The 17468-nt window shown below is 43.2% G+C and overlaps 1 protein-coding gene and 1 non-coding gene across 6 annotated transcripts in view; both read left to right on the top strand.

The window, feature by feature from the left end:
* Positions 1-17468, top strand: part of NDUFAF1 (NADH:ubiquinone oxidoreductase complex assembly factor 1) — a 40420-nt gene that overhangs the window by 1798 nt on the left and 21154 nt on the right. The window contains exon 1 of one of the 5 annotated variants that reach the window (XM_067743766.1): positions 16196-16435. The exons of the other annotated variants lie outside the window; for them this stretch is intronic. The gene's annotated coding sequence lies outside the window, so the exon portion shown is untranslated. Of the gene's footprint in view, positions 1-16195; positions 16436-17468 lie in introns of those variants that run through there. 5 annotated transcript variants of the gene reach the window in all.
* Positions 9412-9484, top strand: TRNAA-UGC (transfer RNA alanine (anticodon UGC)). Its single transcript has one exon. It is a non-coding gene; the product is annotated as a tRNA-Ala (tRNA).

The raw sequence follows: 17468 nt of genomic DNA, 5'->3' as shown, positions 1-17468 counted from the left end.
TCTGCCTCTTTGGGTTATAATAAGGTATAAATTAGTTAACACAGGTAAAAAAAAAAAGTGCTTAGAATACTTCCTGGTAAAGAGTAAGCACTCAGTAAATGTCAGGTATCATTGTTATAATTGGAGAGGCAGATTACAGTAGAGTGGGAAGGGGCTGGAGGAAGAGTGTTGGAGATGGGAGATTTTTATTTTTTAATTTGTACACGGTGTTCTGTGAACTTATTACACTGAGTATGAATTTTTCATAATTTTAAAATGTTTTCTGGGGAAATAGAGTAATTTTTAAATTATAAAAACGATTCCTACTTATTATAAATAAATTTAAGGGCAGAACATAAAGGAATAAAAAAAACTATGTAAAATTCTCCCATCCCAAGATATCCATCCACTCTTTATCAAAACAAACAAAATTGTTTGCATGTGTATATATTTGTTCAACATGTATTTATCAAGCACCTACTATATGCCTGAGCTCAGGCACTGAGCTAGATGCTGAATAAGATGAAAAAGTCACCAAGACAAGATCTCTGCTCTCAAGAGACTACATTTATTCACACATACACATTGCAAAAGTCATGCACATTCAAAGTGCTGTGAGGATCCCTTTTCATGCAGACCACCCCAAAGGACAAAAGAGATTTTTTTTAAAAAAAACCTTGTTTTATTTTCGTTTTTTTTAATGTATTTATTTATTTATTTATGGCTGTGTTGGGTCTTCGTTTCTGTGCATGGGCTTTCTCTAGTTGTGGCAAGCGGGGGCCACTCTTCATCGCGGTGCGCAGGCCTCTCACTATCGCGGCCTCTGTTGTTGCAGAGCACAGGCTTCAGACGCGCAGGCTCAGTAATTGTGGCTCACGGGCCCAGTTGCTCCGCGGCATGTGAGATCTTCCCAGACCAGGGCTCGAACCCGTGTCCCCTGCATTGGCAGGCAGATTCTGAACCACTGCGCCACCAGGGAAGCCCAAAAGAGATATTTTTAACATCTGTTGTTTCTGAGAAAATGCAATATGACAAAAATTACTATGCATTCTTAATCCCCAATGTGATGGTGTTAAGAGGTGGGGCCTTTGGGAAGTGATTAGGTTATAAGGGTGGAATCCTCATTAATGAGATTAGTGCCCTATCAAAGAGACCCCAGAGAGCTTTCCCACCACTTATGCCATGTGAGGACACTGCAAAAAGATAGCAGTCTGCACCCAAAGAGGGTCTTCACCAGAACCCAAACATGCTGGCAACCTGATCTTAGACTTCCAGCTTCCAAAACTGTGAAAAATAAATTTCTGTTGTTTATATGCCAAAAAATTACTATGTATTCATTAACCATTTTAAATGAACTTGTATTCTGTTCCTTACAACTATATCTAAAAATATATTTGAAAATAGTAATACATGTATGTATGTGAACTTTGAGAGAAGGACACAGAAATCATTACTGTGTGTATTTGCCATGGTGTTGCAGGGTCCTCCTTTTGGTGACCAGACCATCTCTTAATGAATTCAGGGTCTGAAAATTGACCCAGATCTGCAAGTGGGCAAAGGATGATCACTTTCCATTGGGGCAACTGCCCTCAGCCCCCTGATCACACAACCTTAATTTCTTCTGATTGAAAATTGAGGAGTACCCTCGTTGTCTGCCTATCTGTTTTGCCCTTGGGGATGTTATATTCTGTTAAACATCTCCATAATTCTCTGAGGCTCAGACTTCTGTGGCTGTCATTCTGACCTTTCCACTCATTATAATAATTGCATCTACCTGGCTTCTGGCAGTTAAGTGTTGCCACCTGGCCTCTTGTTTCAAGACCCTATTGCCCCCTTGCTGTTAGTTAGCCCAGTTTTCTAACAGCCTCTCATACTGTCAGTCCTGGCCCAAATAGGAAAACCACCACTGAACTTTTAGTGATGCTGGTGCACCTCTTACTGTCATATTCCTTATGGCCTTGGTGAATGCAGTATCCTCTTTGGCCTTCCCATAGAAAATAATCAGTCTGTGGGATTTCTGACCTTGTATAGTACATCCACCTCATGCTGACTTCTCTGAGTTTTTAAAATCTCCTCCTACACCATCTGTCTTAGCAACTCTGGCATTTTTTACCTCATGTGGGCTGTAAAGTTTTCTGTGCTTCTGAGAGCCATTCTAGTAACAAATTTGTACCATTTCCTGGGGTCCTTGGCAGAATGATAAATTCTGTATCTTAGGAGAGTGCTCCCAAATCAATAAACTCTCCCTAACCCAATTTTACAACCTGGTCCCCTGATCAAGCACCCTCAGAATCCAGTCCCTTGCTTCTCTCCCAGTTCCTGCCCTTACATGCTTGGCTAGTTCTTGCAGCTCCTTTGGGTAGTCCCTTTCCTCCTTTATCAGTCCCAATATGTCCTTTGCTAGGTTATATGGTGCTTTAACCCGGTTATCGGCCGAGTATCCAGGAGGGAGACACAAGCAGATTTCGAGGAGGGTACATGCAGTCTTACAGGGCACAGGCTTCTGTACTGTCTACAAGAAAGAGGGAAGTGTGAAATGGTGGGTCATTTCTTTAGGTTCAGAGGGTTCAGGAGAATCTGGAAATTCAAGATCTTCAGGAACATCAATCAGATATCCCCATTCCATGTGTCATGATCTCATTATTTCCTAACTAGGGCCCTTAGCTGACCTGCATTGCTTGGGAGTTTAACCTTATTGGAGCTTAAACTATTCTGATGATTATCTGGGACCTCAGCTTTCCCTGCCGTCCCACTGCAGGTGTTGAAGACCTCTTCATATGCTGTTAAGGAGGCCCTCTGGCTTTCACACTTGGCTTTCAGTAACAGAACCCAATTTCACTATCCTTATAATTATTATGCCTCCCATATATATTTTTTGAAATATAGTTGATTTATAATGTTGTGTTAGTTTCTGGTATATAGCAAATTGAGTTTTAAATATATATATTTTTTCATATTCTTTTCCATTATAGTTTATTAAGGATATTGAATATAGTTCCCTGTGCTATACAGTAGGACCTGTTTATCTATTTGATATAAACTCCTAATTTATCCCTCCCCCACCCCCTTTCCTCTTTGGTAACCATAAGTTTGTTTTCTATGTCTGTGAGTCTATCTCTGTTTCGTAAATAAGTTCAATTGTATCATATTTTAGATTCCACATATAAGTGATATCCTGTGGTATTTGTCTTTCTCTTTCAGACTTACTTCACTTAGTATGATAATCTCTAGGTCCATGTTGCTGCAAATGGCATTATTTCATTCTTTTTTATGGCTGAGTAATATTCCATCATATTCATATACCACATCTTCTTTATCCCTACATCTTTCGATGGACATTTAGGTTGTTTCCATGTCTTGGCTATTGTGAATAGTGCTGCTGTGAACATAGGGGTGCATGTATCTTTTCAAATTAGAGTTTTGTCCAGACATATGCCCAGGATTGGGATTGCTGGATCATATGGCAATATTTTTAGTTTGTTGTGGAACCTCCAGACTGTTCTTCATAGTGGTTGCACCGAGTTACATTCTCACCAACAGTGTAGGAGGGTTCCCTTTTCTCTGCCCCTCTCCAGCATTTGTTATTTTTTAAAATATATATTTATTTTTGGCTGCGTTGGGTCTTTGTTACTGTGTGCAGGCTTTCTCTAGTTGCAGCGAGTGGGGGCTAGTCTTCATTGAGCTACGGGCTCAAGGCGCGCGGGCTTCAGTAGTTGTGGCACACGGGCTCAGTAGTTGTGGCTCACGGGCTCTAGAGCGCCAGCTCAGTAGTTGTGGTGCATGGGCTTAGTTGCTCCGCGGCATGTGGGATCTTCCCGGATCAGGACTCGAACCCATGTCTCCTGCATTGGCAGGCGGATTCTTAACCACTGTGCCACCGGGGAAGCCCCAGAGTAGCACTCTTAACCATCGTCAGCAATTTGGTGCCTCTCCCTGGTCTGGTAGACAAGCACCTTCAGCTTGTTTACTCAAAGCAGTAAGGGACCAGCACAGTGGAAATAATTTTAGTGTAAAACATATGGAGGGGCAAGATAGTAAAGGTGGTCAAGACGGGGCAAGAAAGGAGAAACACAGTAGCCAGAGGCGGGATAGGGAAGGGAGAGTCTTCTAATACGTCTCCAGTGCTGTAGGCTGGAGGGGCCTTGAGCAGCTAGCATGCCCTGTCCATCAGCCTGGTCATACTCTCCTGGGAGCCCAAGAGTGGGTGACATTCCAGATTTCCCCAGTTTGGAGAAAATATCACTTAACACCCTCCATATCCATCTGCTCTGAAGGCCCTGAACTCCAAGCAGCCCCCTAATCTAAAAAGGCTTTTCCTTTTTAGACACAAATATTCTTGACAAATATACTTTTCAAGTATATTTGGCTGAAACAAATATTCTTGACAAATATACTTTTCATAATAAACTGTTGATCAATCTTATAAATCATTCTCTCTGTCTTTGGTTAGCAGGGACTGGTTCACCAGAGCCTGAGCACTTTTCAGTGATGAACTGAGCAGCCAGACTTCAAGGGGAGAGAAGAGATGACAGCCTGGGGACTGTGAGCTCTGTGTTCCCTCAGCATAACACCATGCTTTTCATGCATGGCCCTTCCTCTTTCTCCCTGTTTTTCTTACTTTGCCTTAGACTGGATGACTTTCTCTTTCAGCCCCAAATCATGCCCTAATGCCCCAGTGTGTGAATAGAATCATATTTTCCTACTGACTGCTCTCATGCAGGTGCTATTTTTTTTTTTGGAAGAGGAAGAAGAAGGAGAAGAAGGGAGAAAGGGAGAAGGGGAAATAAAGAGGAACAGATGAAATCAAAAGGAAAGGAAGAAGGCAAACCCCTGGTGTGTTGAGGACAGAGCTTAAAGCCACGGTTTCTTTCAGTGTCTCCTCAAGGCTCTTTATTCATTCAAAAAATATTTTTGCAACACCGAGTGACACACATTTCTAAGTTAATCCTTTGAGTAAAGTGTAATTTAATTAGTTGGGGGGAATGTGGGGTGTGTTTCAGTCACTCTCAGATATTTTGAATTTATTTTTCAAGTGAAAAATTAATATATGCCCGTTGTGAATAAGAAATCCAAATACCGAAGTGTATAAAGTAAAAAGGTAGCCCTCATCCTCATTCTCCTTCTCTCCTTAACTCTTTTTTTTTTAAATATTGATTGATTGATTTGCCTGTGTTCTGTCTTAGTTGTGGTGCGTGGGCTTCTCTCTAGTTGTGGTGAATGGGCTCCAGAGCATATGGGCTCAGTAGTTGTGATGTGAGGCTTAGTTGCCCCACGGCATGTGGGATCTTAGTTCCCTGACCGGGGATCGAACCTGCATCCCCTGCATTGGAAGGCAGATTCTTAACCACTGGACCACCAGGGAAGTCCCTCTCCTTAACTCTTTTTTTCAAAAAAATTATTTATTTATTTATTTATTGCTGTGTTGGGTCTTTGTTGCTGCTCACAGGCTTTACTCTAGTTGCAGTGAGCGGGGGCCACTCTTCATTGCAGTGCGCAGGCTTCTCACTGCGGTGGCTTCTCCTATTGCAGAGCACGGGCTCCAGTAGTTGTGGCTCGCGGGCGCTAGAGCACAAGCTCAGTAGTTGTGGCGCACAGGCTTAGTTTCACGGCGGTATGTGGGGTCTTCCCGGACCAGGGCTCGAACCCCTGTCCCCTGCATTAGCAGGTGGATGCTTAACCACTGCGCCACCAGGGAAGCCCCCTCTCCTTAACTCTTAAGACCAGTTTGGTGTGTATTGTTCCAGACCTTTGGGGGAGCACATGTAAACACACCCCAAAAACAGGATTGGGCAACATGTATTATCTTGTAATGTGACCTCTCCCAGTAGTGTTAGACTGGCTCGATTGCCAGGCCAAGGTGGCACAAAGGAGTCTGAGAAAATGCTGCGTGTAACTACAAGGTAATGTCTATCCCCATAGGCCTGAGCTCCATGACTAAGTTGTATATGCTGTACATGTTGAACACTTATTAAATGGGAAACCTGTGGGGTTTTTTGTATTTAATTGTTCCCTCCTGGTGACTGAGAATTGATTTTAAGATGTTGAAAGTCAGCTCTCTCTCTGGACTCTCTCAGTATAGCTCCATGGTTCATAACCTTTTCCTACCTCAGCACACATAACAGATGCTGTGTGCACTTGATACACACATAACCTGAAGTGTCCTCTGTACTCAAAAAAGCACTCAGGAAAAGCATGTCAGAGTGCCAGGAAGTGAAAGGGATGCTGCCACAGGGATAACCTTATATCTTTAAAATTACTTTTATAAGGGACTTCGCTGGCAGTCCAGTGTTCGGGACTCTGCACTTCCACGGCAGGGGGTGTGGGTTAAATTTCTGGTCAGGGAACTAAGATCCCGAAGCTGCTCAGTTAAAAACAGAAACAGAAACAAAAACAACAACAAAAAGCATTCAATTGAGCACCTGCTCTGTGCCAGGCACTGAACCAGGTGCTGAGGAAACAAAGGTGAACAAGACAATCTAGTACAGCATTCTTGAACTTTACTGAGAAGCAGCTGGGAGCTTATTAAAATGCACAGTCTGTTTCAGTAGGTGAGACCAAGGAATTTGCATTTTTAACAGATACCCATGGTGATTTCCTCAAGAGTATGGGATGGTCTCATTTTATTTATTTATTTGTTTATTTATTTATTTGGCTGCACCGGGTCTTAGTTGCCGCATGCGGGACCTTCGTTGAGGCACACGGGATCTTTAGTTGCAGAATGTGCGAGCTAGTTCCCTGACCAGGGATCGAACCTGGGCCCCCTGCATTGGGAGCATGGAGTCTTAGTCACTGGACCACCAGGAAAGTCCGGGGATGGTCTCATCTTGAAAAACACTGGTCTCGACACAGAGAAGCCCAAAAATTACATTAGGGGTTCAAGATCAGGGACTATTTTTATCCCTGATATTTCCTGAAATAAGCAGCACATGTGTATTATCATGTGCTGAAATTAGAGTGACCCTCTGACAATGACTCAGGAAGATTTAAATGCAGAAGAATGCAGACTTATATAAACAAATTGTCTGTCAATATGTAGGAGTTTTCGGAAGATTCCAAATAATTAACATCCTCACTTGACAAATATTGAGTGCCTAGTTTGTTCCGGGTACTGGTGGGCATTCCCTTCTGTCTAAATCTCCTCCTATGACTTATATTCTGCTACTTCTATTTTTCTGAACCATTATTCTATTTATTATTGCCCTTTCCTGTGTCTTCAAGCTCTCTTTTTCTGCTGGATCCTTCCTTTTAACACATCTCTTTTGTCTGAAAAGTAAAAATTCTTTGACCTTATGTCTCCTCTGGTTATAATTATGTTCTATTTTCTTCCTCACAACCCCATCACTTAGGATGCTTTTGGCTGCAAGTGACAGAAAACTCAATACACATTGGCTTAAACCAAAGCATCTATTGGCTCATGTGACTGAAAAGTCCAGAAGCATGTCTGGCTTTAAGCAACACTTGATGCAGTAGCTCAAATGATGTCTGAAGGAGCCTAGTCCCTTTGTGTTCTTCGCTCTACTTTAATCCTTGGTGTCCCATCCCATTCACCCCTGGCAGTTTTAAGTTCTCTCTTCATGGTTGCAAAATAGCTCAAATCCTCCCACCACCTTACCCAGGGAAAGATAGAGGATCTCACTGAGGAACCTCCAGGGAAGAGAGAGGAAGCTGTTTCTTCCTAGAAGGCCACAGTACTCCTTGGCACTGACTGAATTAGTTGTCAATTTCTGAACCAATCCCTGGGACCAAGGGTTGGGCTGTGCTGATTGGATTGAGCCAGTTAGGGCAACCCTTGGAGCTGGATTTGGAGTTAATCCCACCCAAATCTTGTGGCTGAGAATGGAGGAGGAGTGGTTTTCCAAACAATATTTGGGGACACAGTACTGGAAGGAGAGGAAATGCTGCTTATCGATCAATAACAGAGACTCGCTATAAGAGCCATGCTTCTGAAAATATAGGCCATGGTCATAGTCGAATGCTCTCATCTTCCATCTATTCTTTTTTTAAAAAACAAATTTACAGGGATGACTATTTATTTATTTATTTATATAGCCTGCACCATGTGGCATGCAGGATCTTAGTTCCCCGACCAGGGATCAAACCCCTGCCCCCTTTGTTGGAAGCTCAGAGTCTTAACCACTGGACCACCAGGGAAGTCCCCTCTGTCTATTCTTTACCCCTGATCCTGGGAAAAAAATTGCCCCTCATGCCCACATCATTAAATACTACCAAATCCATTGTTCCTTCTAGGTTCTTACCTTGTTTGACTTCTCTGTATCCTTTGACACTATTGATGACTCCTCTCTTGACTCCCTTGGCTTATGTGATGCCTCTTTGTCTAGGTTCTACTCTTGCTTCTCTGACCACTCTTTCTCAGGCTTCGCCCCTTAAGTGTTGGTTTTCCATGTTAGGCCCTTTTCTCTTGTTGATCTGCAAACTCTGTTGTATCTGGCCCATTGCCCAGCATGATGTCTGGCACATATTAGCGCTCAAACAATATACTAAACAAATGAACCAATGAATGAATGGGTATTCACTTAGGCTTGAACTCCACTCTGCTAATATAATTCCCAACTGTATAATCAGCTGATTCTGCTCTCCAGGTCTCCATATATGTCAACAGGCTTACTGCACACCCCCTACCAGGTAACCCACAAGTGCCTCGGATTAACGTGTGTAAACTACCCTCCTTATCCTTATCTTTAAACCTGTTCCTCCCCTTTTACTCACTCTACTAATTGATGGGGTCACTGTCCACCCAGTTATCCAAAACTGCTTCCTGGTATCTTTCCTCATACCTCCCTCAAACACTTCCTAAGCCTTCTGACTCTACCTCCTTAGTACATCTCACTATCTTCTTCATCCATGCCCACTGCTACCGCCCTGACTTACGTTATGTTAGTCTCCTTACCTTTTTCCTCAGCCTCTACACCATCATCCATCTCTTAAAGCCATTATGACTTGTTCTTAGAGAACATTTTTAAAAGTCATATCTTATTTGTATTTCTCCTTTCAATGAGCACCCCTTTGTCTACAGGATAGAGTTCAAACTCTTGGGCTTGGTGTGAAATATGATTTGTGATGCTGTCTGGCCCAGACCACTCTTCAAAAATGTTTTTCATACTATGAGTGGTGACCTGTTTGCAAGTCATGAAATCAATTTAGTGGGTCACATGTAACATTTAAAAAAGTGTAATATATAGAATTGAAACTATGAGAGTGTATTACTTAGATTATTCAAGTATTATGTTTTGTTTATATATTACATAAGTGAGGCTAGGATAGCTTTTGCTGCAGTAACAAATAACACCCAAATCTCTGTGGCTTAACACAGCAAAGCTTATTTTTCGCTCATGCAAAGTCTACTGTGAATCTCAGAAATGCTCTAGGGCAGCTGTCCTCTTCTTGTTGGATTAACAATTAAGGGTGGGGAATTCCCTGGTGGTCCAGTGGTTAGGACTCCGTGCTTGCACTGCAGGGGTCACAGGTTCGATCCCTGGTTGGGGAACTAAGATCCCACATGCTGCGCGGTGCAGTCAAAAAAACAAAACAAAAAAAGAGCAATGCAGGGTGTTTCAATTCTGTGGTACATCCAGCTCAGTACATGCTTTCACAATCACTGTGGTGGGGAAGAGAACATTGGATGGTCTTGAACCTGAAATGAAATGTTTTGGCCAGAAATTGGTAAGTGTCACTTCTGCTCATAATTCACTAGCCAGAAGTAGTCATATGACTGCCTAATTGCCAGGAGGCAGAGAAATATAATCCTCCAATATGCCCAGAGGGATAGAAGAACTGGATGTTTGTGGGCCCTGGAAAATTCCACCATATTAATATGTATGTATGTATTGGGTCATAATAAATTACATTTCTTACTGTGGGTCACAGTAAAAAAAATAATTGAGAAACTGCTCTATTGCTTCCTTTTCCCTCTGCCCTCACTGTACCCTATGATCCAAAGGAGTGCATAGAGATATAGGACCTACATTCAGAGGCCAGTTCTACCACTTCCCTGCTTCTGTGAACTTGTTCAAGTCACCTAACCTCTCTGAGCTTCATTCTCTTAAGAGATATCAGAGGGAAATAACATTTGTCTTGTAAGATTGTGGTAAGATGTAAGAGACATGATATGGTAAATGTCTGGCCCTAGGCTTGACTCTGTGTGTGAATTTAGTCCCTGGAAATTGTCAGCATTCTGCCAAACAGAACTCCCTTTTTCAGATACAGGATCTCTTTCATAACCCCGTGCATTTGGACATGCATGCTGCCTCACCTGGATTGCCTTTTCCCTTCTCATCTGTCTGTTAAATGCTTTATCCTTTAGTACTCAGCTCAGTTTCCTCTAGGAACTACTCCATGACTCAGATGAGCAGATATGATACAGAGTAGTGGATAATGGGCATGTACCCTGGAGAGAACCAACAAACATAGTTTGAATCCCAGTTCCACCACTTCACCAGCTATGACAAGCCTGTGACTAGCAAGTTATTTAACATCTGTTAGATTCAGTTTTCTCACCTGTGAAATAGGCATAATATTAGTACCTACTTCATAGGATGTTGTGAGAATTAAAAGAGAAATTGCCTCAAAAGTGTTAGGTTTGGTGCCTGGCCCATCACACCCTTCTTTGGGCCACCCTGTACCTAGTAACTCCCTCTGCTATAATTCCTCTCACTCTGTGCTGCCATTTTTTATTTGACACCATGACATGCACTAGACTGTGGACTTGTTGAGCACTGTCCCAGAATTCAACAATAATAGCTAGCTTTTTTGGCTTCCCTGGTGGCACAGTGGTTGAGAACTCGCCTGCCAATGCAGGGGACATGGTTTTGAGCCCTGGTCCGGGAGGATCCCACATGCCACGGAGCAACTAAGCCCGTGCGCCACAACTATTGAGCCTGCGCTCTAGAGCCCGTGTGCCACAATTACTGAAGCCCACGTGCCACAACTACTGAAACCCGTGTGCATAGGGCCCGTGCTCTGCAACAAGAGAAGCCACCACAATGAGAAGCCTGCGCACCTCAACGAAGAGTAGCCCCCGGTCGCCGCAACTAGAGAAAGCCCGCGCGCAGCAATGAGGACCCAACACAGCCAAAAATAAATAAATTTATTTAAAAAAGAAAAGCTTAAGTACTAAATCTTGAGGAAGCCCACATTTAGGGGATGGGGGAGAGAAAATGCAGAATAATGCCCTACTGGTTGAAACCACCCAAGCCAGTATTACCTGACTCTTCTGATGGTTTAATCTGTGACAAAATTTATACTTGAGTTATATATTTCCCACATGACGTTTAGTAATCTCTGTCTTTCACATGCTGACCCATTCAGGAGTAATTCAGGGTTCTTGCACCATTATCTAGGACCACACTGTCCCATATCGCAGCCACTAGCCACATGCGGCTATTTAAACGTAATTAAAATAAATAAAACTAAAAATTCAATTCCTCATTTCAAGTGTTTAACAGCCACATGTGGTTGAGGTCTACCATATTGGACAGCGTTGATAGGGGACATTTCCATCATCACAGAAAGTTCAGTGAGTTTAGGAAGTCCCTGCCTATTTGTCTGTCTTTCCTGGTGGGTCTACCTGGATGTGTTGTCATCGTTGTTTGTTGTTGGCCACACTCTTGTGCGAGATCTTAGTTTCCTGACAAAGGATGGAACCCGTGCCCCCTGCAATAGAAGCGTGGAGTCCTAACCACTGGATGGCCAGGGAAGTCCCTGGGGGTATGTGTGTGTGTTGGGTTTTTTAAAATCTTTATTGGGGTATAACTGATTTACAATGTTGTGTTAGTTTCAGGTGTACAGCAAAGTGAATCTGTTATACAGATACATATATCCACTCTTTTTAAGATTCTTTTCCTATATAGGCCATTCCAGAGTAATGAGTAGAGTTCCCTGTGCTACACAGTAGGTCCTTATTAGTTATCTGGATGTGTTACTTTTACTAAAAAAGAAACATGACCCCAAATTGGTCAAGCTGTACACTTACAGATAGTGGTACAAAGTGGGATACATTATTTAGGATTAGAGTCACCTGTGGATGATAAACTCTAATTAGCAGTGTTAATAGGAAAAAAAAAAAAAAGCTTACTTTTCATGTTAGAGTCCAGATATAGGCGATCCAGGGCTGCTTTGGCTGCTCTGATTCACAAAGTCCTCAAGGTCCCAGGCTCCTTCTAGCTTTCTACTACTTCTGCAGGAGCTTGCCCTCATCCTCCTGGTCCAGGATGGGGTTCTGTCATGACAGGTTCTAAGCAGTAATATGAAAACAAAGGGGAAGGATGGAGAGGACACCTGTCAACTTTTTTTTTTTTTTTTTTTGCAGTACGCGGGCCTCTCACTGTTGTGGCCTCTCCCATAGCGGAGCACAGGCTCTGGACGCGCAGGCCCAGCGGCCATGGCTCATGGGCCTAGCCGCTCTGTGGCATGTGGGATCTTCCCAGACCGGGCCACGAACCCGCATCCCCTGTATCAGCAGGAGGACTCTCAACCACTGCGTCACCAGGGAAGCACCCACCTGTCAACTTTTTTAAGGAAAGCTCTTAGCCACTATCACATAACATTCCCACTTCCATTGGTAGCTGCAAATGGGAAATGTAAACTTTATTTATGGGCCCAGCTAAATATTCTATTACAATGAAACAAAGGAAGAACAAATATCAGGAAGCAATGAGTAGTTTCCCTCTTAGGGCTCAACTCCAGAAAACAACTACCAGTTAGGAAATGTCAATCAGAAACTGAAGCTATTAAGTCTGTCCAAATCTTGCACCCTGGCAAGTGAAAAATAAATTTTCTCCTAGGTTTAAGCAAAAGCAATTCAGGTTGAGGAGATATGTAATGCTGTGGCAGACACAGCGGATCTTTCCCAAATCTAAGTCAGGAAGGGACAGTGATAGAGCCACCTGGATTGTGATTGTAATTGTAAAGGAGGATAAAATCACCTCAGTCTGAAGGGATTGTCGCTGCTCATATACTGGTGGGGGATGGATTGGGGTTTACCTACCTGGAGTCAACTAAGACAAGAGCCACGGAAAAAGAACATGTCTGTGTTTATATACTGATTAAAGTGGCGTCATAAAATGTCTGGTCTCAGAACAGCAGATAGAAATATCCCCAAAGGAAGAATAGACAATATCTGTTGTTTAAAGGACAGTTTGCTTGAGCACTGCCAGCTGTTTCTAATTATGTGACCCTCCTCACCCACTGGTCTGTGTCTGGCCTGGAGGGTGGGTTTCCCCACCAGGAGGGACTGTCCTGGGTAGGTGGTCTTGGGTCTCAAATCAGACCCATTTTCTGTTGTCAATTAATAAATGGACATTCTGGTTTGTCATTTCTCCTCCTATGAAGTTGCTTGTCATAAAGTAATCCTCTGAGTAAACAGATAAAATCGAGTTCCTGGATTAGCAAAGCAGGGAACTAACCCTGGATCTGTAGGGTTACAGATGACCTCAAACTCCCACCAGGTAATCTCTTTTTCTGAAATCATTTATTTCCTTTGCCTCAAACTCTGAAAGGACTCCATCAAGAGGTGAAATTGCTGAATCATATTTGCCTCTTGCCCTATTACAATATTCTTTGCTTGACTGTGTCACTACAGCCCTTCTAAAATGTTTTCATGAAATTTGTCTTCTGTTTGGCCTCTTGAGGCAGTGCCCATTCTGTCTAAATTTGTGCAGGTTACTGTCATATATATTTTAACGTATATGACAAAAATCACTACCTTCAAGGGTCTCACTCTCTGTTGAAAAGTCTTGTATACGTAAAACAATGAAAAAGCAGTTTAGTCATGTTTGTAATCTAGTTTTCACTTGAACACAAGTAATTGCCAGTGTTACAGCATAAAGAATAAATATTATAGGATGTCAGAAGGAGAGCAATCATTTTGAGATGGAGGCATTAGGGCAAGTTTTTAAGGAGAACATGGAATTTAAGGTGTGTTCTTAAAAGGTGGATTCTATGTATCAATTAAGACCTATTGGTTGCAAGTGATAGAAACCCAACTCAGATAAATTTAGGTAAAAAAATGTATTGGTGCTTAGAAGTCAAGGAAAAGACTAAACAACCATGCAGCTGGGCCTCTAGAACTAGCAATATACATGCTGACTGGATCTTCTTTTATCCTTCCATTTCTGTCTCTCTTAGCACCTTGATTTTATTTCTCTTTCCATAAACCAATTTTCTTCACAATATCCCCAAGCTGCTCAGGAGCTCCACCGGAACCACCAGGGGTTAAAAGCTCTTTTTTCCAGTTTTAGTTCAGAAAGTCCCTGGTAATAACCGATTGGCCCAGCACTGACCAGGTTTCTACCACTGGAACAGTCAGCTGAAGTCAGGGCATGGGGATGGGGAAGTCATGTAGACACTTGAGATCAAACGTGTGGGATGCGGAAAAGAGGAATACTGAGCAGAGAAAACATTAACTCCATTATGAGGAGGAATGAGTGTGGTTTAGGCAGGTAATACCTGGGATGATGTTGGGCTGCACCCCACAGGCCCAGCTCCAAAGAGAAGAAAGAGCCTGGAAACAGTGACAGAGACATCAAGGGATTATTGGATAGGAGGTCTGAAGCAAAAGGTCCTGGAGTGACACCCCACCAAGGGCGGCAGACAGAACGTAGCAACAATCTTTGATAGTTGGGGGGAGAAGGAGGCTACCATTGACTGGGGCGGGGTGGGGGTGGGTGGGTGGGTGGGGTTGACGTCAGGTGGGGCTCATCAGTTACCAGGGGCTAATTAACCCTATACTTAAGAGGATTGGATAGTCATGTGAGTGAAGCAGGGACTTGTGGTAGGGTCTGTGCAGAGAGCTTGAGTGTCCTGGCCATACAGATGAGAAATTGAGGATAAGTATGAGTAGTATAGATGGATTAGGAGATTATGGAGGGTTTAGAATTGATGCAGTGGCACATCTGGAGGCCAAAGGAATTTTATGTTTATCTCTGGGTGATTTTTAAATGAAAATAGACAAACTGTTGTGTCCAGAAGCAGATTGAATGTAAATTGCATAGGTCAATAACTATTGGGGTTTCACTTGATTTGGAAAGAAGGAGTGAAATATCAAAGACGGCAACAAAACAAAACAGAACAAACAAACAGGATTTAAGGTCAGTGAGAGGAGGTTTCAAGGAGAGAAGCCAAGGATAGCCAAGAATCTTCAGCTTAGAAGGACGTAGGCATTTACAGAAACAGGGAGGATGAGAAGAGGAGTTAATATGGGTAAATGTGATACGTTCTGTTTTAAACAAATCACATTTGAGATGCTAGTGGTATATCCCACAACTGAAACTGCTATCAAGAAATTGGAAATATATACTGGTGTTTAGGGGAAGAGATTATCTGATTGTCTGCAGATAACTCATATCTGAAACTAGAAAAGAGGAAGGCCATAGTCTGCTGGGCTTTGGAGAGAACCCGCATTTAAGGTTGTGGGAGGAGAAAGAAGAGTCAGTAAAGTAGGCAGCTAGAAAAGGTTCAAGGAGGTAGGAGAACCAGGCAAGTATAGAGTCTAGTGAAGTCAAAGCAGAATTTAAAGAAGGAAGAGGTGATGGTGTGGAAAAGGGTGATGGAGGAAACGTGGAAAAGGCAATTGTATTTGGTGAGGTCTTGGAACCCTGGAGAACGGTGTTAAGTGCCAGCGGTTACAATTCATTCAAATTCATGCTGAGCACTTAATTCCTGCTAGCATTATGCTAGGTGCTGGGGACGGGAAGAAGAGCACCTTCTGGACCCAAGAAGCTCACAGCGTGGCGGAGGAAGTGAGAAGTGAATCAATAATTAAGTTACAATGTTGAAAGTGCTCAAACAGAGGTGTGCTCAAGATACAATCGAAACCCTGCGGAGTGGGCGACCCCACGGGGCTGGATTGGGGAAGGGAGGGTAGGACGGTTTGCTGTCCAAGTTTGTGCTGGGTCTCCAGAGATTCCGCGGGGGCAATTCCAGCAGAACCAGTCCTCTGAGGCCGTGTACAGCTCTTGGGCGGCTATGGTGGGATGGAGCACGAGTGGACCCTGGCTCCTTGGGGGCGAAGGATGTTAGCAATATCTGGGTCCTACTTGAAAGATACGGGATGGAGTTTGCAGTCTGAAGGCGGGATGCAGGAAGGAGAGGCGAACAGCTTCTCTATATTCGCCCCACTTTCTCACACAGGGCAGAAGAGATAGGGGGAGTGTGGGTGGGGGAGACTTTTGGGAAGCTAGTCGACCAAAAACCTCAGTTCGCCGGGGTCCGGTAGCCTCATTACTCTTCCCCGGCCTCTGCACCCGGCCGGAACTCGTGTCATCAGGCCTGGTTTCCCGCCGGCCTGGAAAAGCAGACGGCCCTACAGAGATGTGGAGAACACGGTAGGGAAAAGCCGGGCTCGGGCGGAAGTCACTCTGAGGCGTCGGCAGGGGAGGCCAGTGAACGCCAGTCGGGAGTTGGAGCGAGCGGGGCTTGTGAGGGCCCCACGGCCCAGCAGGTGAGGGGTGAGGGGGCTGTGGCACGGTCCCGACTGCTCCCTGACTAAACACCGGGGCTCTAGGGTTGGTTTTGCCACTTACTAGTTGTATGACCGGGAGTAATTTAATTTGCTCAGTAAGTGGAATAATAATAGTCCCTTTCTCACGGTTGTTGTGAGGAGTTAACGAAAATACACCCAGGACAGTTTCTGGCACATAGTAAACTCTGGATGTACAATCTTCACTAATACTGCTCTCAGCTGCGTGGGTTACGTTGCTCTGAAAACTCACCAACTTCCGCCCGGGATCATCCAGTTAATGATTTTGACTTTGTGTTTATTGGTAAAAGTATGAAACAAAACATAATTAAAGTTATATTATTAGAGAAGTGATAGCACTACTGAGGGGTTGGAAAATAGGGTGAATAATATTACTTATAATCCCATCATCCTACACACGACTTTAAGCCGTTTTCTTCTTTTTTACCCCCAAATCTTTTTGTGCGTACGTTTTTATAGTTGTAATGTTAGTGTATATGCATTTTGATTCCTCCTTATTTGCCACTCAGTAGTGTAGCCTAAGCATGGTGTTAACGAAAATCGTGTTTATGATTGCACAAATTCCATTTTATAGGCTTATCATTTATTTTCCAAATTCCTGCATATGTAGAGGTAAAATCATTTAAAGAAGTCAGTGAGGGAATTTAGATATTACCTATGATTCCAGGACGTGAGATCAACTGTTGTTATTTTTCCTGGTTCCCTTCTATTTTTTAGTCCATGTGAAAACATACTGTTTGCACGGTTTTCATTTATTTTAGCAAACATTGTGTATCAGTTATGTTTAAGCCATAGTCCAGGATTAAAGTCAGGCTAGTTAGGTAGACAGAAAAAAAAGCAAGATTCTAATAGTTTGTAAGGGCTGTGAGATGTATGCATAGGTTCTCATAAGAATATGGAGGAAGAGCAATGTCAGTGCCCTCCAATCAGAGGCCACTAGGAACATGCTTGTAGTTGAAGTTAGGCTTATTACTCTTGTAGTGAGAAAGAACAC

The sequence above is a fragment of the Pseudorca crassidens genome, chromosome 1, assembly GCF_039906515.1.
Source record: "Pseudorca crassidens isolate mPseCra1 chromosome 1, mPseCra1.hap1, whole genome shotgun sequence".
Lineage (NCBI taxonomy): Eukaryota > Metazoa > Chordata > Mammalia > Artiodactyla > Delphinidae > Pseudorca > Pseudorca crassidens.
Note: the sequence above shows the minus strand (reverse complement) of the source record. Positions and strands in the feature narration are given on the sequence as shown.